This window comes from Ranitomeya variabilis, chromosome 1 (assembly GCF_051348905.1).
Source record: "Ranitomeya variabilis isolate aRanVar5 chromosome 1, aRanVar5.hap1, whole genome shotgun sequence".
NCBI classification, from domain to species: Eukaryota; Metazoa; Chordata; class Amphibia; order Anura; family Dendrobatidae; genus Ranitomeya; species Ranitomeya variabilis.
This window is the reverse complement of record NC_135232.1, coordinates 771,238,463-771,255,475: the sequence shown is the minus strand read 5'-3', so window position 1 is coordinate 771,255,475 and position 17,013 is coordinate 771,238,463. Positions and strand designations below refer to the sequence as shown.

The 17,013-nt window shown below is 47.9% G+C and overlaps 56 pseudogenes; all 56 read right to left on the bottom strand.

Moving 5' to 3' along the window:
* Window positions 1-6: 6 nt before the first annotated feature.
* Window positions 7-125, bottom strand: LOC143800662 (5S ribosomal RNA; annotated as a pseudogene).
* Window positions 126-371: 246 nt separating this feature from the next.
* LOC143798371 (5S ribosomal RNA) lies at window positions 372-490 on the bottom strand (annotated as a pseudogene).
* A 77-nt stretch (window positions 491-567) lies between these two features.
* Window positions 568-686, bottom strand: LOC143800179 (5S ribosomal RNA; annotated as a pseudogene).
* A 251-nt stretch (window positions 687-937) lies between these two features.
* Window positions 938-1,056, bottom strand: LOC143797819 (5S ribosomal RNA; annotated as a pseudogene).
* Window positions 1,057-1,133: 77 nt separating this feature from the next.
* LOC143800178 (5S ribosomal RNA) lies at window positions 1,134-1,252 on the bottom strand (annotated as a pseudogene).
* A 260-nt stretch (window positions 1,253-1,512) lies between these two features.
* On the bottom strand, window positions 1,513-1,631 carry LOC143797818 (5S ribosomal RNA; annotated as a pseudogene).
* A 77-nt stretch (window positions 1,632-1,708) lies between these two features.
* LOC143800176 (5S ribosomal RNA) lies at window positions 1,709-1,827 on the bottom strand (annotated as a pseudogene).
* A 257-nt stretch (window positions 1,828-2,084) lies between these two features.
* Window positions 2,085-2,203, bottom strand: LOC143797817 (5S ribosomal RNA; annotated as a pseudogene).
* Window positions 2,204-2,646: 443 nt separating this feature from the next.
* Window positions 2,647-2,765, bottom strand: LOC143798370 (5S ribosomal RNA; annotated as a pseudogene).
* Window positions 2,766-2,842: 77 nt separating this feature from the next.
* Window positions 2,843-2,961, bottom strand: LOC143800175 (5S ribosomal RNA; annotated as a pseudogene).
* A 251-nt stretch (window positions 2,962-3,212) lies between these two features.
* Window positions 3,213-3,331, bottom strand: LOC143798706 (5S ribosomal RNA; annotated as a pseudogene).
* Window positions 3,332-3,408: 77 nt separating this feature from the next.
* LOC143800174 (5S ribosomal RNA) lies at window positions 3,409-3,527 on the bottom strand (annotated as a pseudogene).
* Window positions 3,528-3,786: 259 nt separating this feature from the next.
* LOC143797816 (5S ribosomal RNA) lies at window positions 3,787-3,905 on the bottom strand (annotated as a pseudogene).
* Window positions 3,906-3,981: 76 nt separating this feature from the next.
* LOC143800661 (5S ribosomal RNA) lies at window positions 3,982-4,100 on the bottom strand (annotated as a pseudogene).
* Window positions 4,101-4,346: 246 nt separating this feature from the next.
* LOC143798369 (5S ribosomal RNA) lies at window positions 4,347-4,465 on the bottom strand (annotated as a pseudogene).
* Window positions 4,466-4,542: 77 nt separating this feature from the next.
* LOC143800172 (5S ribosomal RNA) lies at window positions 4,543-4,661 on the bottom strand (annotated as a pseudogene).
* A 251-nt stretch (window positions 4,662-4,912) lies between these two features.
* On the bottom strand, window positions 4,913-5,031 carry LOC143797814 (5S ribosomal RNA; annotated as a pseudogene).
* A 77-nt stretch (window positions 5,032-5,108) lies between these two features.
* LOC143800171 (5S ribosomal RNA) lies at window positions 5,109-5,227 on the bottom strand (annotated as a pseudogene).
* A 260-nt stretch (window positions 5,228-5,487) lies between these two features.
* LOC143797813 (5S ribosomal RNA) lies at window positions 5,488-5,606 on the bottom strand (annotated as a pseudogene).
* A 77-nt stretch (window positions 5,607-5,683) lies between these two features.
* Window positions 5,684-5,802, bottom strand: LOC143800170 (5S ribosomal RNA; annotated as a pseudogene).
* A 257-nt stretch (window positions 5,803-6,059) lies between these two features.
* LOC143797812 (5S ribosomal RNA) lies at window positions 6,060-6,178 on the bottom strand (annotated as a pseudogene).
* Window positions 6,179-6,621: 443 nt separating this feature from the next.
* LOC143798368 (5S ribosomal RNA) lies at window positions 6,622-6,740 on the bottom strand (annotated as a pseudogene).
* A 77-nt stretch (window positions 6,741-6,817) lies between these two features.
* Window positions 6,818-6,936, bottom strand: LOC143800169 (5S ribosomal RNA; annotated as a pseudogene).
* A 251-nt stretch (window positions 6,937-7,187) lies between these two features.
* On the bottom strand, window positions 7,188-7,306 carry LOC143798705 (5S ribosomal RNA; annotated as a pseudogene).
* Window positions 7,307-7,383: 77 nt separating this feature from the next.
* Window positions 7,384-7,502, bottom strand: LOC143800168 (5S ribosomal RNA; annotated as a pseudogene).
* Window positions 7,503-7,761: 259 nt separating this feature from the next.
* LOC143797811 (5S ribosomal RNA) lies at window positions 7,762-7,880 on the bottom strand (annotated as a pseudogene).
* Window positions 7,881-7,956: 76 nt separating this feature from the next.
* On the bottom strand, window positions 7,957-8,075 carry LOC143800660 (5S ribosomal RNA; annotated as a pseudogene).
* Window positions 8,076-8,321: 246 nt separating this feature from the next.
* LOC143798367 (5S ribosomal RNA) lies at window positions 8,322-8,440 on the bottom strand (annotated as a pseudogene).
* Window positions 8,441-8,517: 77 nt separating this feature from the next.
* Window positions 8,518-8,636, bottom strand: LOC143800167 (5S ribosomal RNA; annotated as a pseudogene).
* Window positions 8,637-8,887: 251 nt separating this feature from the next.
* Window positions 8,888-9,006, bottom strand: LOC143797810 (5S ribosomal RNA; annotated as a pseudogene).
* Window positions 9,007-9,083: 77 nt separating this feature from the next.
* Window positions 9,084-9,202, bottom strand: LOC143800166 (5S ribosomal RNA; annotated as a pseudogene).
* Window positions 9,203-9,462: 260 nt separating this feature from the next.
* LOC143797808 (5S ribosomal RNA) lies at window positions 9,463-9,581 on the bottom strand (annotated as a pseudogene).
* Window positions 9,582-9,658: 77 nt separating this feature from the next.
* LOC143800164 (5S ribosomal RNA) lies at window positions 9,659-9,777 on the bottom strand (annotated as a pseudogene).
* A 246-nt stretch (window positions 9,778-10,023) lies between these two features.
* On the bottom strand, window positions 10,024-10,142 carry LOC143798366 (5S ribosomal RNA; annotated as a pseudogene).
* Window positions 10,143-10,219: 77 nt separating this feature from the next.
* On the bottom strand, window positions 10,220-10,338 carry LOC143800163 (5S ribosomal RNA; annotated as a pseudogene).
* Window positions 10,339-10,586: 248 nt separating this feature from the next.
* LOC143798794 (5S ribosomal RNA) lies at window positions 10,587-10,705 on the bottom strand (annotated as a pseudogene).
* A 77-nt stretch (window positions 10,706-10,782) lies between these two features.
* LOC143800162 (5S ribosomal RNA) lies at window positions 10,783-10,901 on the bottom strand (annotated as a pseudogene).
* A 258-nt stretch (window positions 10,902-11,159) lies between these two features.
* LOC143797807 (5S ribosomal RNA) lies at window positions 11,160-11,278 on the bottom strand (annotated as a pseudogene).
* Window positions 11,279-11,720: 442 nt separating this feature from the next.
* Window positions 11,721-11,839, bottom strand: LOC143800493 (5S ribosomal RNA; annotated as a pseudogene).
* A 257-nt stretch (window positions 11,840-12,096) lies between these two features.
* LOC143798365 (5S ribosomal RNA) lies at window positions 12,097-12,215 on the bottom strand (annotated as a pseudogene).
* A 77-nt stretch (window positions 12,216-12,292) lies between these two features.
* LOC143800161 (5S ribosomal RNA) lies at window positions 12,293-12,411 on the bottom strand (annotated as a pseudogene).
* Window positions 12,412-12,662: 251 nt separating this feature from the next.
* On the bottom strand, window positions 12,663-12,781 carry LOC143797806 (5S ribosomal RNA; annotated as a pseudogene).
* A 77-nt stretch (window positions 12,782-12,858) lies between these two features.
* LOC143800160 (5S ribosomal RNA) lies at window positions 12,859-12,977 on the bottom strand (annotated as a pseudogene).
* Window positions 12,978-13,236: 259 nt separating this feature from the next.
* Window positions 13,237-13,355, bottom strand: LOC143797804 (5S ribosomal RNA; annotated as a pseudogene).
* A 77-nt stretch (window positions 13,356-13,432) lies between these two features.
* On the bottom strand, window positions 13,433-13,551 carry LOC143800159 (5S ribosomal RNA; annotated as a pseudogene).
* A 256-nt stretch (window positions 13,552-13,807) lies between these two features.
* Window positions 13,808-13,926, bottom strand: LOC143798475 (5S ribosomal RNA; annotated as a pseudogene).
* A 444-nt stretch (window positions 13,927-14,370) lies between these two features.
* Window positions 14,371-14,489, bottom strand: LOC143798364 (5S ribosomal RNA; annotated as a pseudogene).
* A 77-nt stretch (window positions 14,490-14,566) lies between these two features.
* Window positions 14,567-14,685, bottom strand: LOC143800158 (5S ribosomal RNA; annotated as a pseudogene).
* A 251-nt stretch (window positions 14,686-14,936) lies between these two features.
* LOC143798704 (5S ribosomal RNA) lies at window positions 14,937-15,055 on the bottom strand (annotated as a pseudogene).
* Window positions 15,056-15,132: 77 nt separating this feature from the next.
* LOC143800157 (5S ribosomal RNA) lies at window positions 15,133-15,251 on the bottom strand (annotated as a pseudogene).
* Window positions 15,252-15,510: 259 nt separating this feature from the next.
* Window positions 15,511-15,629, bottom strand: LOC143797803 (5S ribosomal RNA; annotated as a pseudogene).
* A 76-nt stretch (window positions 15,630-15,705) lies between these two features.
* Window positions 15,706-15,824, bottom strand: LOC143800659 (5S ribosomal RNA; annotated as a pseudogene).
* Window positions 15,825-16,070: 246 nt separating this feature from the next.
* LOC143798363 (5S ribosomal RNA) lies at window positions 16,071-16,189 on the bottom strand (annotated as a pseudogene).
* Window positions 16,190-16,266: 77 nt separating this feature from the next.
* On the bottom strand, window positions 16,267-16,385 carry LOC143800156 (5S ribosomal RNA; annotated as a pseudogene).
* A 251-nt stretch (window positions 16,386-16,636) lies between these two features.
* Window positions 16,637-16,755, bottom strand: LOC143797801 (5S ribosomal RNA; annotated as a pseudogene).
* A 77-nt stretch (window positions 16,756-16,832) lies between these two features.
* Window positions 16,833-16,951, bottom strand: LOC143800155 (5S ribosomal RNA; annotated as a pseudogene).
* Between the last annotated feature and the right edge of the window lie 62 nt (window positions 16,952-17,013).

Here is a 17,013-nt window from a genome sequence, read left to right as displayed (position 1 = left end):
ATAGCAAGTCAACGGTACCGGGGATTCCCAGCCAGTCTCCCATGCCGGTACTTGCCCAGCCTCAAGCTGCTTAGCGTTTGCGATCTGACGAGGGCAGGCACATGCAGCTTAGAGTGGCCATTGACGGAAAACTAGCACCACAGCGGGTCTTTTCAAGAGATATAAAATTGTAAGGGAAAGCTTTGATAAACCCCCCCCCCAAAAAAAAAAAAAAGAAACTTGCCCAGCCTCAAGCTGCTTAGCATTTGCGATCTGACCAGAGCTGGCACATTCAGCTTAGAGTGGCCAATGACAAATTGTTCACACCAGTGCGGCTCTTTTCAAGAGGAATACAATCGTTAGGGAAAGCTTGGATCAAAACGAAAAAACCAAGTCAACGGTACCAGGGATTCCCAGCCAGTCTCCCATGCTGGTACTTGCCTAGCCCCAAGCTGCTTAGCATTTGCGATCTGACGAGGGCAGGCACATTCAGCTTAGTGTGGCCATTGACCGATTGCTTTCGCGTCTGCTAGTCTTTTCAAGATGAAAACAATCGTAAGGGAAAGCTTTGAGAAAAACAAAATAGCAAGTCAACGGTACCGGGGATTCCCAGCCAGTCTCCCATGCCGGTACTTGCCCAGCCTCAAGCTGCTTAGCGTTTGCGATCTGACGAGGGCAGGCACATTCAGCTTAGAGTGGCCATTGACGGACAACTAGCACCACAGCGGGTCTTTTCAAGAGATATAAAATTGTAAGGGAAAGCTTTGATAAACCCCCCCCCCCAAAAAAAAAAAAAAAAAAGAAACTTGCCCAGCCTCAAGCTGCTTAGCATTTGCGATCTAACCAGAGCTGGCACATTCAGCTTAGAGTGGCCAATGACAGATTGTTCACACCAGTGCGGCTCTTTTCAAGAGGAATACAATCGTCAGGGAAAGCTTGGATCAAAACGAAAAAACCAAGTCAACGGTACCAGGGATTCCCAGCCAGTCTCCCATGCTGGTACTTGCCTAGCCTCAAGCTGCTTAGCATTTGCGATCTGACGAGGGCAGGCACATTCAGCTTAGTGTGGCCATTGACCGATTGCTTTCGCGCCTGCTAGTCTTTTCAAGATGAAAACAATCGTAAGGGAAAGCTTTGAGAAAAACAAAATAGCAAGTCAACGGTACCGGGGATTCCCAGCCAGTCTCCCATGCCGGTACTTGCCCAGCCTCAAGCTGCTTAGCGTTTGCGATCTGACGAGGGCAGGCACATTCAGCTTAGAGTGGCCATTGACGGACAACTAGCACCACAGCGGGTCTTTTCAAGAGATATAAAATTGTAAGGGAAAGCTTTGATAAACCCCCCCCCCCCAAAAAAAAAAAAAAAAAAAGAAAAAAGAAACTTGCCCAGCCTCAAGCTGCTTAGCATTTGCGATCTGACCAGAGCTGGCACATTCAGCTTAGAGTGGCCAATGACAGATTGTTCAAACCAGTGCGGCTCTTTTCAAGAGGAATACAATCGTCAGGGAAAGCTTGGATCAAAACGAAAAAACCAAGTCAACGGTACCAGGGATTCCCAGCCAGTCTCCCATGCTGGTACTTGCCTAGCCTCAAGCTGCTTAGCATTTGCGATCTGACGAGGGCAGGCACATTCAGCTTAGTGTGGCCATTGACCGATTGCTTTCGCGTCTGCTAGTCTTTTCAAGATGAAAACAATCGTAAGGGAAAGCTTTGAGAAAAACAAAATAGCAAGTCAACGGTACCGGGGATTCCCAGCCAGTCTCCCATGCCGGTACTTGCCCAGCCTCAAGCTGCTTAGCGTTTGCGATCTGACGAGGGCAGGCACATTCAGCTTAGAGTGGCCATTGACGGACAACTAGCACCACAGCGGGTCTTTTCAAGAGATATAAAATTGTAAGGCAAAGCTTTGATAAACCCCCCCCCCAAAAAAAAAAAAAAAAAAGAAAAAAGAAACTTGCCCAGCCTCAAGCTGCTTAGCATTTGCGATCTGACCAGAGCTGGCACATTCAGCTTAGAGTGGCCAATGACAGATTGTTCAAACCAGTGCGGCTCTTTTCAAGAGGAATACAATCGTCAGGGAAAGCTTGGATCAAAACGAAAAAACCAAGTCAACGGTACCAGGGATTCCCAGCCAGTCTCCCATGCTGGTACTTGCCTAGCCTCAAGCTGCTTAGCATTTGCGATCTGACGAGGGCAGGCACATTCAGCTTAGTGTGGCCATTGACCGATTGCTTTCGCGTCTGCTAGTCTTTTCAAGATGAAAACAATCGTAAGGGAAAGCTTTGAGAAAAAAAAAATAGCAAGTCAGCGGTACCGGGGATTCCCAGCCAGTCTCCCATGCCGGTACTTGCCCAGCCTCAAGCTGCTTAGCGTTTGCGATCTGACGAGGGCAGGCACATGCAGCTTAGAGTGGCCATTGACGGAAAACTAGCACCACAGCGGGTCTTTTCAAGAGATATAAAATTGTAAGGGAAAGCTTTGATAAACCCCCCCCCCCAAAAAAAAAAAAAAGAAACTTGCCCAGCCTCAAGCTGCTTAGCATTTGCGATCTGACCAGAGCTGGCACATTCAGCTTAGAGTGGCCAATGACAAATTGTTCACACCAGTGCGGCTCTTTTCAAGAGGAATACAATCGTTAGGGAAAGCTTGGATCAAAACGAAAAAACCAAGTCAACGGTACCAGGGATTCCCAGCCAGTCTCCCATGCTGGTACTTGCCTAGCCCCAAGCTGCTTAGCATTTGCGATCTGACGAGGGCAGGCACATTCAGCTTAGTGTGGCCATTGACCGATTGCTTTCGCGTCTGCTAGTCTTTTCAAGATGAAAACAATCGTAAGGGAAAGCTTTGAGAAAAACAAAATAGCAAGTCAACGGTACCGGGGATTCCCAGCCAGTCTCCCATGCCGGTACTTGCCCAGCCTCAAGCTGCTTAGCGTTTGCGATCTGACGAGGGCAGGCACATTCAGCTTAGAGTGGCCATTGACGGACAACTAGCACCACAGCGGGTCTTTTCAAGAGATATAAAATTGTAAGGAAAAGCTTTGATAAACCCCCCCCCCAAAAAAAAAAAAAAAAAAAGAAACTTGCCCAGCCTCAAGCTGCTTAGCATTTGCGATCTAACCAGAGCTGGCACATTCAGCTTAGAGTGGCCAATGACAGATTGTTCACACCAGTGCGGCTCTTTTCAAGAGGAATACAATCGTCAGGGAAAGCTTGGATCAAAACGAAAAAACCAAGTCAACGGTACCAGGGATTCCCAGCCAGTCTCCCATGCTGGTACTTGCCTAGCCTCAAGCTGCTTAGCATTTGCGATCTGACGAGGGCAGGCACATTCAGCTTAATGTGGCCATTGACCGATTGTTTTCGCGCCTGCTAGTCTTTTCAAGATGAAAACAATCGTAAGGGAAAGCTTTGAGAAAAACAAAATAGCAAGTCAACGGTACCGGGGATTCCCAGCCAGTCTCCCATGCCGGTACTTGCCCAGCCTCAAGCTGCTTAGCGTTTGCGATCTGACGAGGGCAGGCACATTCAGCTTAGAGTGGCCATTGACGGACAACTAGCACCACAGCGGGTCTTTTCAAGAGATATAAAATTGTAAGGGAAAGCTTTGATAAACCCCCCCCCCCCAAAAAAAAAAAAAAAAAAGAAAAAAGAAACTTGCCCAGCCTCAAGCTGCTTAGCATTTGCGATCTGACCAGAGCTGGCACATTCAGCTTAGAGTGGCCAATGACAGATTGTTCAAACCAGTGCGGCTCTTTTCAAGAGGAATACAATCGTCAGGGAAAGCTTGGATCAAAACGAAAAAACCAAGTCAACGGTACCAGGGATTCCCAGCCAGTCTCCCATGCTGGTACTTGCCTAGCCTCAAGCTGCTTAGCATTTGCGATCTGACGAGGGCAGGCACATTCAGCTTAGTGTGGCCATTGACCGATTGCTTTCGCGTCTGCTAGTCTTTTCAAGATGAAAACAATCGTAAGGGAAAGCTTTGAGAAAAAAAAATAGCAAGTCAACGGTACCGGGGATTCCCAGCCAGTCTCCCATGCCGGTACTTGCCCAGCCTCAAGCTGCTTAGCGTTTGCGATCTGACGAGGGCAGGCACATGCAGCTTAGAGTGGCCATTGACGGAAAACTAGCACCACAGCGGGTCTTTTCAAGAGATATAAAATTGTAAGGGAAAGCTTTGATAAACCCCCCCCCCCAAAAAAAAAAAAAGAAACTTGCCCAGCCTCAAGCTGCTTAGCATTTGCGATCTGACCAGAGCTGGCACATTCAGCTTAGAGTGGCCAATGACAAATTGTTCACACCAGTGCGGCTCTTTTCAAGAGGAATACAATCGTTAGGGAAAGCTTGGATCAAAACGAAAAAACCAAGTCAACGGTACCAGGGATTCCCAGCCAGTCTCCCATGCTGGTACTTGCCTAGCCCCAAGCTGCTTAGCATTTGCGATCTGACGAGGGCAGGCACATTCAGCTTAGTGTGGCCATTGACCGATTGCTTTCGCGTCTGCTAGTCTTTTCAAGATGAAAACAATCGTAAGGGAAAGCTTTGAGAAAAACAAAATAGCAAGTCAACGGTACCGGGGATTCCCAGCCAGTCTCCCATGCCGGTACTTGCCCAGCCTCAAGCTGCTTAGCGTTTGCGATCTGACGAGGGCAGGCACATTCAGCTTAGAGTGGCCATTGACGGACAACTAGCACCACAGCGGGTCTTTTCAAGAGATATAAAATTGTAAGGGAAAGCTTTGATAAACCCCCCCCCCCAAAAAAAAAAAAAAAAAAGAAACTTGCCCAGCCTCAAGCTGCTTAGCATTTGCGATCTAACCAGAGCTGGCACATTCAGCTTAGAGTGGCCAATGACAGATTGTTCACACCAGTGCGGCTCTTTTCAAGAGGAATACAATCGTCAGGGAAAGCTTGGATCAAAACGAAAAAACCAAGTCAACGGTACCAGGGATTCCCAGCCAGTCTCCCATGCTGGTACTTGCCTAGCCTCAAGCTGCTTAGCATTTGCGATCTGACGAGGGCAGGCACATTCAGCTTAGTGTGGCCATTGACCGATTGCTTTCGCGCCTGCTAGTCTTTTCAAGATGAAAACAATCGTAAGGGAAAGCTTTGAGAAAAACAAAATAGCAAGTCAACGGTACCGGGGATTCCCAGCCAGTCTCCCATGCCGGTACTTGCCCAGCCTCAAGCTGCTTAGCGTTTGCGATCTGACGAGGGCAGGCACATTCAGCTTAGAGTGGCCATTGACGGACAACTAGCACCACAGCGGGTCTTTTCAAGAGATATAAAATTGTAAGGGAAAGCTTTGATAAACCCCCCCCCCCCAAAAAAAAAAAAAAAAAAAGAAAAAAGAAACTTGCCCAGCCTCAAGCTGCTTAGCATTTGCGATCTGACCAGAGCTGGCACATTCAGCTTAGAGTGGCCAATGACAGATTGTTCAAACCAGTGCGGCTCTTTTCAAGAGGAATACAATCGTCAGGGAAAGCTTGGATCAAAACGAAAAAACCAAGTCAACGGTACCAGGGATTCCCAGCCAGTCTCCCATGCTGGTACTTGCCTAGCCTCAAGCTGCTTAGCATTTGCGATCTGACGAGGGCAGGCACATTCAGCTTAGTGTGGCCATTGACCGATTGCTTTCGCGTCTGCTAGTCTTTTCAAGATGAAAACAATCGTAAGGGAAAGCTTTGAGAAAAACAAAATAGCAAGTCAACGGTACCGGGGATTCCCAGCCAGTCTCCCATGCCGGTACTTGCCCAGCCTCAAGCTGCTTAGCGTTTGCGATCTGACGAGGGCAGGCACATTCAGCTTAGAGTGGCCATTGACGGACAACTAGCACCACAGCGGGTCTTTTCAAGAGATATAAAATTGTAAGGCAAAGCTTTGATAAACCCCCCCCCCAAAAAAAAAAAAAAAAAAGAAAAAAGAAACTTGCCCAGCCTCAAGCTGCTTAGCATTTGCGATCTGACCAGAGCTGGCACATTCAGCTTAGAGTGGCCAATGACAGATTGTTCAAACCAGTGCGGCTCTTTTCAAGAGGAATACAATCGTCAGGGAAAGCTTGGATCAAAACGAAAAAACCAAGTCAACGGTACCAGGGATTCCCAGCCAGTCTCCCATGCTGGTACTTGCCTAGCCTCAAGCTGCTTAGCATTTGCGATCTGACGAGGGCAGGCACATTCAGCTTAGTGTGGCCATTGACCGATTGCTTTCGCGTCTGCTAGTCTTTTCAAGATGAAAACAATCGTAAGGGAAAGCTTTGAGAAAAAAAAAATAGCAAGTCAGCGGTACCGGGGATTCCCAGCCAGTCTCCCATGCCGGTACTTGCCCAGCCTCAAGCTGCTTAGCGTTTGCGATCTGACGAGGGCAGGCACATGCAGCTTAGAGTGGCCATTGACGGAAAACTAGCACCACAGCGGGTCTTTTCAAGAGATATAAAATTGTAAGGGAAAGCTTTGATAAACCCCCCCCCCCAAAAAAAAAAAAAAGAAACTTGCCCAGCCTCAAGCTGCTTAGCATTTGCGATCTGACCAGAGCTGGCACATTCAGCTTAGAGTGGCCAATGACAAATTGTTCACACCAGTGCGGCTCTTTTCAAGAGGAATACAATCGTTAGGGAAAGCTTGGATCAAAACGAAAAAACCAAGTCAACGGTACCAGGGATTCCCAGCCAGTCTCCCATGCTGGTACTTGCCTAGCCCCAAGCTGCTTAGCATTTGCGATCTGACGAGGGCAGGCACATTCAGCTTAGTGTGGCCATTGACCGATTGCTTTCGCGTCTGCTAGTCTTTTCAAGATGAAAACAATCGTAAGGGAAAGCTTTGAGAAAAACAAAATAGCAAGTCAACGGTACCGGGGATTCCCAGCCAGTCTCCCATGCCGGTACTTGCCCAGCCTCAAGCTGCTTAGCGTTTGCGATCTGACGAGGGCAGGCACATTCAGCTTAGAGTGGCCATTGACGGACAACTAGCACCACAGCGGGTCTTTTCAAGAGATATAAAATTGTAAGGAAAAGCTTTGATAAACCCCCCCCCCAAAAAAAAAAAAAAAAAAAGAAACTTGCCCAGCCTCAAGCTGCTTAGCATTTGCGATCTAACCAGAGCTGGCACATTCAGCTTAGAGTGGCCAATGACAGATTGTTCACACCAGTGCGGCTCTTTTCAAGAGGAATACAATCGTCAGGGAAAGCTTGGATCAAAACGAAAAAACCAAGTCAACGGTACCAGGGATTCCCAGCCAGTCTCCCATGCTGGTACTTGCCTAGCCTCAAGCTGCTTAGCATTTGCGATCTGACGAGGGCAGGCACATTCAGCTTAATGTGGCCATTGACCGATTGTTTTCGCGCCTGCTAGTCTTTTCAAGATGAAAACAATCGTAAGGGAAAGCTTTGAGAAAAACAAAATAGCAAGTCAACGGTACCGGGGATTCCCAGCCAGTCTCCCATGCCGGTACTTGCCCAGCCTCAAGCTGCTTAGCGTTTGCGATCTGACGAGGGCAGGCACATTCAGCTTAGAGTGGCCATTGACGGACAACTAGCACCACAGCGGGTCTTTTCAAGAGATATAAAATTGTAAGGGAAAGCTTTGATAAACCCCCCCCCCCCAAAAAAAAAAAAAAAAAAGAAAAAAGAAACTTGCCCAGCCTCAAGCTGCTTAGCATTTGCGATCTGACCAGAGCTGGCACATTCAGCTTAGAGTGGCCAATGACAGATTGTTCAAACCAGTGCGGCTCTTTTCAAGAGGAATACAATCGTCAGGGAAAGCTTGGATCAAAACGAAAAAACCAAGTCAACGGTACCAGGGATTCCCAGCCAGTCTCCCATGCTGGTACTTGCCTAGCCTCAAGCTGCTTAGCATTTGCGATCTGACGAGGGCAGGCACATTCAGCTTAGTGTGGCCATTGACCGATTGCTTTCGCGTCTGCTAGTCTTTTCAAGATGAAAACAATCGTAAGGGAAAGCTTTGAGAAAAAAAAATAGCAAGTCAACGGTACCGGGGATTCCCAGCCAGTCTCCCATGCCGGTACTTGCCCAGCCTCAAGCTGCTTAGCGTTTGCGATCTGACGAGGGCAGGCACATGCAGCTTAGAGTGGCCATTGACGGAAAACTAGCACCACAGCGGGTCTTTTCAAGAGATATAAAATTGTAAGGGAAAGCTTTGATAAACCCCCCCCCCAAAAAAAAAAAAAAGAAACTTGCCCAGCCTCAAGCTGCTTAGCATTTGCGATCTGACCAGAGCTGGCACATTCAGCTTAGAGTGGCCAATGACAAATTGTTCACACCAGTGCGGCTCTTTTCAAGAGGAATACAATCGTTAGGGAAAGCTTGGATCAAAACGAAAAAACCAAGTCAACGGTACCAGGGATTCCCAGCCAGTCTCCCATGCTGGTACTTGCCTAGCCCCAAGCTGCTTAGCATTTGCGATCTGACGAGGGCAGGCACATTCAGCTTAGTGTGGCCATTGACCGATTGCTTTCGCGTCTGCTAGTCTTTTCAAGATGAAAACAATCGTAAGGGAAAGCTTTGAGAAAAACAAAATAGCAAGTCAACGGTACCGGGGATTCCCAGCCAGTCTCCCATGCCGGTACTTGCCCAGCCTCAAGCTGCTTAGCGTTTGCGATCTGACGAGGGCAGGCACATTCAGCTTAGAGTGGCCATTGACGGACAACTAGCACCACAGCGGGTCTTTTCAAGAGATATAAAATTGTAAGGGAAAGCTTTGATAAACCCCCCCCCCCAAAAAAAAAAAAAAAAAAGAAACTTGCCCAGCCTCAAGCTGCTTAGCATTTGCGATCTAACCAGAGCTGGCACATTCAGCTTAGAGTGGCCAATGACAGATTGTTCACACCAGTGCGGCTCTTTTCAAGAGGAATACAATCGTCAGGGAAAGCTTGGATCAAAACGAAAAAACCAAGTCAACGGTACCAGGGATTCCCAGCCAGTCTCCCATGCTGGTACTTGCCTAGCCTCAAGCTGCTTAGCATTTGCGATCTGACGAGGGCAGGCACATTCAGCTTAGTGTGGCCATTGACCGATTGCTTTCGCGCCTGCTAGTCTTTTCAAGATGAAAACAATCGTAAGGGAAAGCTTTGAGAAAAACAAAATAGCAAGTCAACGGTACCGGGGATTCCCAGCCAGTCTCCCATGCCGGTACTTGCCCAGCCTCAAGCTGCTTAGCGTTTGCGATCTGACGAGGGCAGGCACATTCAGCTTAGAGTGGCCATTGACGGACAACTAGCACCACAGCGGGTCTTTTCAAGAGATATAAAATTGTAAGGGAAAGCTTTGATAAACCCCCCCCCCCCAAAAAAAAAAAAAAAAAAAGAAAAAAGAAACTTGCCCAGCCTCAAGCTGCTTAGCATTTGCGATCTGACCAGAGCTGGCACATTCAGCTTAGAGTGGCCAATGACAGATTGTTCAAACCAGTGCGGCTCTTTTCAAGAGGAATACAATCGTCAGGGAAAGCTTGGATCAAAACGAAAAAACCAAGTCAACGGTACCAGGGATTCCCAGCCAGTCTCCCATGCTGGTACTTGCCTAGCCTCAAGCTGCTTAGCATTTGCGATCTGACGAGGGCAGGCACATTCAGCTTAGTGTGGCCATTGACCGATTGCTTTCGCGTCTGCTAGTCTTTTCAAGATGAAAACAATCGTAAGGGAAAGCTTTAAGAAAAAAAAAATAGCAAGTCAACGGTACCGGGGATTCCCAGCCAGTCTCCCATGCCGGTACTTGCCCAGCCTCAAGCTGCTTAGCGTTTGCGATCTGACGAGGGCAGGCACATTCAGCTTAGAGTGGCCATTGACGGACAACTAGCACCACAGCTGGTCTTTTCAAGAGATATAAAATTGTAAGGGAAAGCTTTGATAACCCCCCCCCCCCAAAAAAAAAAAAAGAAACTTGCCCAGCCTCAAGCTGCTTAGCATTTGCGATCTGACCAGAGCTGGCACATTCAGCTTAGAGTGGCCAATGACAAATTGTTCACACCAGTGCGGCTCTTTTCAAGAGGAATACAATCGTTAGGGAAAGCTTGGATCAAAACGAAAAAACCAAGTCAACGGTACCAGGGATTCCCAGCCAGTCTCCCATGCTGGTACTTGCCTAGCCCCAAGCTGCTTAGCATTTGCGATCTGACGAGGGCAGGCACATTCAGCTTAGTGTGGCCATTGACCGATTGCTTTCGCGTCTGCTAGTCTTTTCAAGATGAAAACAATCGTAAGGGAAAGCTTTGAGAAAAACAAAATAGCAAGTCAACGGTACCGGGGATTCCCAGCCAGTCTCCCATGCCGGTACTTGCCCAGCCTCAAGCTGCTTAGCGTTTGCGATCTGACGAGGGCAGGCACATTCAGCTTAGAGTGGCCATTGACGGACAACTAGCACCACAGCGGGTCTTTTCAAGAGATATAAAATTGTAAGGGAAAGCTTTGATAAACCCCCCCCCCCAAAAAAAAAAAAAAAGAAACTTGCCCAGCCTCAAGCTGCTTAGCATTTGCGATCTAACCAGAGCTGGCACATTCAGCTTAGAGTGGCCAATGACAGATTGTTCACACCAGTGCGGCTCTTTTCAAGAGGAATACAATCGTCAGGGAAAGCTTGGATCAAAACGAAAAAACCAAGTCAACGGTACCAGGGATTCCCAGCCAGTCTCCCATGCTGGTACTTGCCTAGCCTCAAGCTGCTTAGCATTTGCGATCTGACGAGGGCAGGCACATTCAGCTTAGGGTGGCCATTGACCGATTGCTTTCGCGTCTGCTAGTCTTTTCAAGATGAAAACAATCGTAAGGGAAAGCTTTGAGAAAAACAAAATAGCAAGTCAACGGTACCGGGGATTCCCAGCCAGTCTCCCATGCCGGTACTTGCCCAGCCTCAAGCTGCTTAGCGTTTGCGATCTGACGAGGGCAGGCACATTCAGCTTAGAGTGGCCATTGACGGACAACTAGCACCACAGCGGGTCTTTTCAAGAGATATAAAATTGTAAGGGAAAGCTTTGATAAACCCCCCCCCCAAAAAAAAAAAAAAAAAAAGAAAAAAGAAACTTGCCCAGCCTCAAGCTGCTTAGCATTTGCGATCTGACCAGAGCTGGCACATTCAGCTTAGAGTGGCCAATGACAGATTGTTCAAACCAGTGCGGCTCTTTTCAAGAGGAATACAATCGTCAGGGAAAGCTTGGATCAAAACGAAAAAACCAAGTCAACGGTACCAGGGATTCCCAGCCAGTCTCCCATGCTGGTACTTGCCTAGCCTCAAGCTGCTTAGCATTTGCGATCTGACGAGGGCAGGCACATTCAGCTTAGTGTGGCCATTGACCGATTGCTTTCGCGTCTGCTAGTCTTTTCAAGATGAAAACAATCGTAAGGGAAAGCTTTGAGAAAAAAAAAATAGCAAGTCAACGGTATCGGGGATTCCCAGCCAGTCTCCCATGCCGGTACTTGCCCAGCCTCAAGCTGCTTAGCGTTTGCGATCTGACGAGGGCAGGCACATTCAGCTTAGAGTGGCCATTGACGGACAACTAGCACCACAGCGGGTCTTTTCAAGAGATATAAAATTGTAAGGGAAAGCTTTGATAAACCCCCCCCCCCAAAAAAAAAAAAAGAAACTTGTCCAGCCTCAAGCTGCTTAGCATTTGCGATCTAACCAGAGCTGGCACATTCAGCTTAGAGTGGCCAATGACAAATTGTTCACACCAGTGCGGCTCTTTTCAAGAGGAATACAATCGTCAGGGAAAGCTTGGATCAAAACGAAAAAACCAAGTCAACGGTACCAGGGATTCCCAGCCAGTCTCCCATGCTGGTACTTGCCTAGCCTCAAGCTGCTTAGCATTTGCGATCTGACGAGGGCAGGCACATTCAGCTTAGTGTGGACATTGACGGACAACTAGCACCACAGCGGGTCTTTTCAAGAGATATAAAATTGTAAGGGAAAGCTTTGATAAACCCCCCCCCCAAAAAAAAAAAAAAAAAAGAAAAAAGAAACTTGCCCAGCCTCAAGCTGCTTAGCATTTGCGATCTGACCAGAGCTGGCACATTCAGCTTAGAGTGGCCAATGACAGATTGCTCAAACCAGTGCGGCTCTTTTCAAGAGGAATACAATCGTCAGGGAAAGCTTGGATCAAAACGAAAAAACCAAGTCAACGGTACCAGGGATTCCCAGCCAGTCTCCCATGCTGGTACTTGCCTAGCCCCAAGCTGCTTAGCATTTGCGATCTGACGAGGGCAGGCACATTCAGCTTAGTGTGGCCATTGACCGATTGCTTTCGCGTCTGCTAGTCTTTTCAAGATGAAAACAATCGTAAGGGAAAGCTTTGAGAAAAACAAAATAGCAAGTCAACGGTACCGGGGATTCCCAGCCAGTCTCCCATGCCGGTACTTGCCCAGCCTCAAGCTGCTTAGCGTTTGCGATCTGACGAGGGCAGGCACATTCAGCTTAGAGTGGCCATTGACGGACAACTAGCACCACAGCGGGTCTTTTCAAGAGATATAAAATTGTAAGGGAAAGCTTTGATAAACCCCCCCCCCAAAAAAAAAAAAAAAAAAAGAAACTTGCCCAGCCTCAAGCTGCTTAGCATTTGCGATCTAACCAGAGCTGGCACATTCAGCTTAGAGTGGCCAATGACAGATTGTTCACACCAGTGCGGCTCTTTTCAAGAGGAATACAATCGTCAGGGAAAGCTTGGATCAAAACGAAAAAACCAAGTCAACGGTACCAGGGATTCCCAGCCAGTCTCCCATGCTGGTACTTGCCTAGCCTCAAGCTGCTTAGCATTTGCGATCTGACGAGGGCAGGCACATTCAGCTTAGTGTGGCCATTGACCGATTGTTTTCGCGCCTGCTAGTCTTTTCAAGATGAAAACAATCGTAAGGGAAAGCTTTGAGAAAAACAAAATAGCAAGTCAACGGTACCGGGGATTCCCAGCCAGTCTCCCATGCCGGTACTTGCCCAGCCTCAAGCTGCTTAGCGTTTGCGATCTGACGAGGGCAGGCACATTCAGCTTAGAGTGGCCATTGACGGACAACTAGCACCACAGCGGGTCTTTTCAAGAGATATAAAATTGTAAGGGAAAGCTTTGATAAACCACCCCCCCCCAAAAAAAAAAAAAAAAAAGAAAAAAGAAACTTGCCCAGCCTCAAGCTGCTTAGCATTTGCGATCTGACCAGAGCTGGCACATTCAGCTTAGAGTGGCCAATGACAGATTGTTCAAACCAGTGCGGCTCTTTTCAAGAGGAATACAATCGTCAGGGAAAGCTTGGATCAAAACGAAAAAACCAAGTCAACGGTACCAGGGATTCCCAGCCAGTCTCCCATGCTGGTACTTGCCTAGCCTCAAGCTGCTTAGCATTTGCGATCTGACGAGGGCAGGCACATTCAGCTTAGTGTGGCCATTGACCGATTGCTTTCGCGTCTGCTAGTCTTTTCAAGATGAAAACAATCGTAAGGGAAAGCTTTGAGAAAAACAAAATAGCAAGTCAACGGTACCGGGGATTCCCAGCCAGTCTCCCATGCCGGTACTTGCCCAGCCTCAAGCTGCTTAGCGTTTGCGATCTGACGAGGGCAGGCACATTCAGCTTAGAGTGGCCATTGACGGACAACTAGCACCACAGCGGGTCTTTTCAAGAGATATAAAATTGTAAGGCAAAGCTTTGATAAACCCCCCCCCCAAAAAAAAAAAAAAAAAGAAAAAAGAAACTTGCCCAGCCTCAAGCTGCTTAGCATTTGCGATCTGACCAGAGCTGGCACATTCAGCTTAGAGTGGCCAATGACAGATTGTTCAAACCAGTGCGGCTCTTTTCAAGAGGAATAAAATCGTCAGGGAAAGCTTGGATCAAAACGAAAAAACCAAGTCAACGGTACCAGGGATTCCCAGCCAGTCTCCCATGCTGGTACTTGCCTAGCCTCAAGCTGCTTAGCATTTGCGATCTGACGAGGGCAGGCACATTCAGCTTAGTGTGGCCATTAACCGATTGCTTTCGCGTCTGCTAGTCTTTTCAAGATGAAAACAATCGTAAGGGAAAGCTTTGAGAAAAAAAAAATAGCAAGTCAGCGGTACCGGGGATTCCCAGCCAGTCTCCCATGCCGGTACTTGCCCAGCCTCAAGCTGCTTAGCGTTTGCGATCTGACGAGGGCAGGCACATGCAGCTTAGAGTGGCCATTGACGGAAAACTAGCACCACAGCGGGTCTTTTCAAGAGATATAAAATTGTAAGGGAAAGCTTTGATAAACCCCCCCCCCCCAAAAAAAAAAAAAAGAAACTTGCCCAGCCTCAAGCTGCTTAGCATTTGCGATCTGACCAGAGCTGGCACATTCAGCTTAGAGTGGCCAATGACAAATTGTTCACACCAGTGCGGCTCTTTTCAAGAGGAATACAATCGTTAGGGAAAGCTTGGATCAAAACGAAAAAACCAAGTCAACGGTACCAGGGATTCCCAGCCAGTCTCCCATGCTGGTACTTGCCTAGCCCCAAGCTGCTTAGCATTTGCGATCTGACGAGGGCAGGCACATTCAGCTTAGTGTGGCCATTGACCGATTGCTTTCGCGTCTGCTAGTCTTTTCAAGATGAAAACAATCGTAAGGGAAAGCTTTGAGAAAAACAAAATAGCAAGTCAACGGTACCGGGGATTCCCAGCCAGTCTCCCATGCCGGTACTTGCCCAGCCTCAAGCTGCTTAGCGTTTGCGATCTGACGAGGGCAGGCACATTCAGCTTAGAGTGGCCATTGACGGACAACTAGCACCACAGCGGGTCTTTTCAAGAGATATAAAATTGTAAGGAAAAGCTTTGATAAACCCCCCCCCCAAAAAAAAAAAAAAAAAAAGAAACTTGCCCAGCCTCAAGCTGCTTAGCATTTGCGATCTAACCAGAGCTGGCACATTCAGCTTAGAGTGGCCAATGACAGATTGTTCACACCAGTGCGGCTCTTTTCAAGAGGAATACAATCGTCAGGGAAAGCTTGGATCAAAACGAAAAAACCAAGTCAACGGTACCAGGGATTCCCAGCCAGTCTCCCATGCTGGTACTTGCCTAGCCTCAAGCTGCTTAGCATTTGCGATCTGACGAGGGCAGGCACATTCAGCTTAATGTGGCCATTGACCGATTGTTTTCGCGCCTGCTAGTCTTTTCAAGATGAAAACAATCGTAAGGGAAAGCTTTGAGAAAAACAAAATAGCAAGTCAACGGTACCGGGGATTCCCAGCCAGTCTCCCATGCCGGTACTTGCCCAGCCTCAAGCTGCTTAGCGTTTGCGATCTGACGAGGGCAGGCACATTCAGCTTAGAGTGGCCATTGACGGACAACTAGCACCACAGCGGGTCTTTTCAAGAGATATAAAATTGTAAGGGAAAGCTTTGATAAACCCCCCCCCCCCAAAAAAAAAAAAAAAAAAGAAAAAAGAAACTTGCCCAGCCTCAAGCTGCTTAGCATTTGCGATCTGACCAGAGCTGGCACATTCAGCTTAGAGTGGCCAATGACAGATTGTTCAAACCAGTGCGGCTCTTTTCAAGAGGAATACAATCGTCAGGGAAAGCTTGGATCAAAACGAAAAAACCAAGTCAACGGTACCAGGGATTCCCAGCCAGTCTCCCATGCTGGTACTTGCCTAGCCTCAAGCTGCTTAGCATTTGCGATCTGACGAGGGCAGGCACATTCAGCTTAGTGTGGCCATTGACCGATTGCTTTCGCGTCTGCTAGTCTTTTCAAGATGAAAACAATCGTAAGGGAAAGCTTTGAGAAAAAAAAATAGCAAGTCAACGGTACCGGGGATTCCCAGCCAGTCTCCCATGCCGGTACTTGCCCAGCCTCAAGCTGCTTAGCGTTTGCGATCTGACGAGGGCAGGCACATGCAGCTTAGAGTGGCCATTGACGGAAAACTAGCACCACAGCGGGTCTTTTCAAGAGATATAAAATTGTAAGGGAAAGCTTTGATAAACCCCCCCCCCAAAAAAAAAAAAAAGAAACTTGCCCAGCCTCAAGCTGCTTAGCATTTGCGATCTGACCAGAGCTGGCACATTCAGCTTAGAGTGGCCAATGACAAATTGTTCACACCAGTGCGGCTCTTTTCAAGAGGAATACAATCGTTAGGGAAAGCTTGGATCAAAACGAAAAAACCAAGTCAACGGTACCAGGGATTCCCAGCCAGTCTCCCATGCTGGTACTTGCCTAGCCCCAAGCTGCTTAGCATTTGCGATCTGACGAGGGCAGGCACATTCAGCTTAGTGTGGCCATTGACCGATTGCTTTCGCGTCTGCTAGTCTTTTCAAGATGAAAACAATCGTAAGGGAAAGCTTTGAGAAAAACAAAATAGCAAGTCAACGGTACCGGGGATTCCCAGCCAGTCTCCCATGCCGGTACTTGCCCAGCCTCAAGCTGCTTAGCGTTTGCGATCTGACGAGGGCAGGCACATTCAGCTTAGAGTGGCCATTGACGGACAACTAGCACCACAGCGGGTCTTTTCAAGAGATATAAAATTGTAAGGGAAAGCTTTGATAAACCCCCCCCCCCAAAAAAAAAAAAAAAAAAGAAACTTGCCCAGCCTCAAGCTGCTTAGCATTTGCGATCTAACCAGAGCTGGCACATTCAGCTTAGAGTGGCCAATGACAGATTGTTCACACCAGTGCGGCTCTTTTCAAGAGGAATACAATCGTCAGGGAAAGCTTGGATCAAAACGAAAAAACCAAGTCAACGGTACCAGGGATTCCCAGCCAGTCTCCCATGCTGGTACTTGCCTAGCCTCAAGCTGCTTAGCATTTGCGATCTGACGAGGGCAGGCACATTCAGCTTAGTGTGGCCATTGACCGATTGCTTTCGCGCCTGCTAGTCTTTTCAAGATGAAAACAATCGTAAGGGAAAGCTTTGAGAAAAACAAAATAGCAAGTCAACGGTACCGGGGATTCCCAGCCAGTCTCCCATGCCGGTACTTGCCCAGCCTCAAGCTGCTTAGCGTTTGCGATCTGACGAGGGCAGGCACATTCAGCTTAGAGTGGCCATTGACGGACAACTAGCACCACAGCGGGTCTTTTCAAGAGATATAAAATTGTAAGGGAAAGCTTTGAT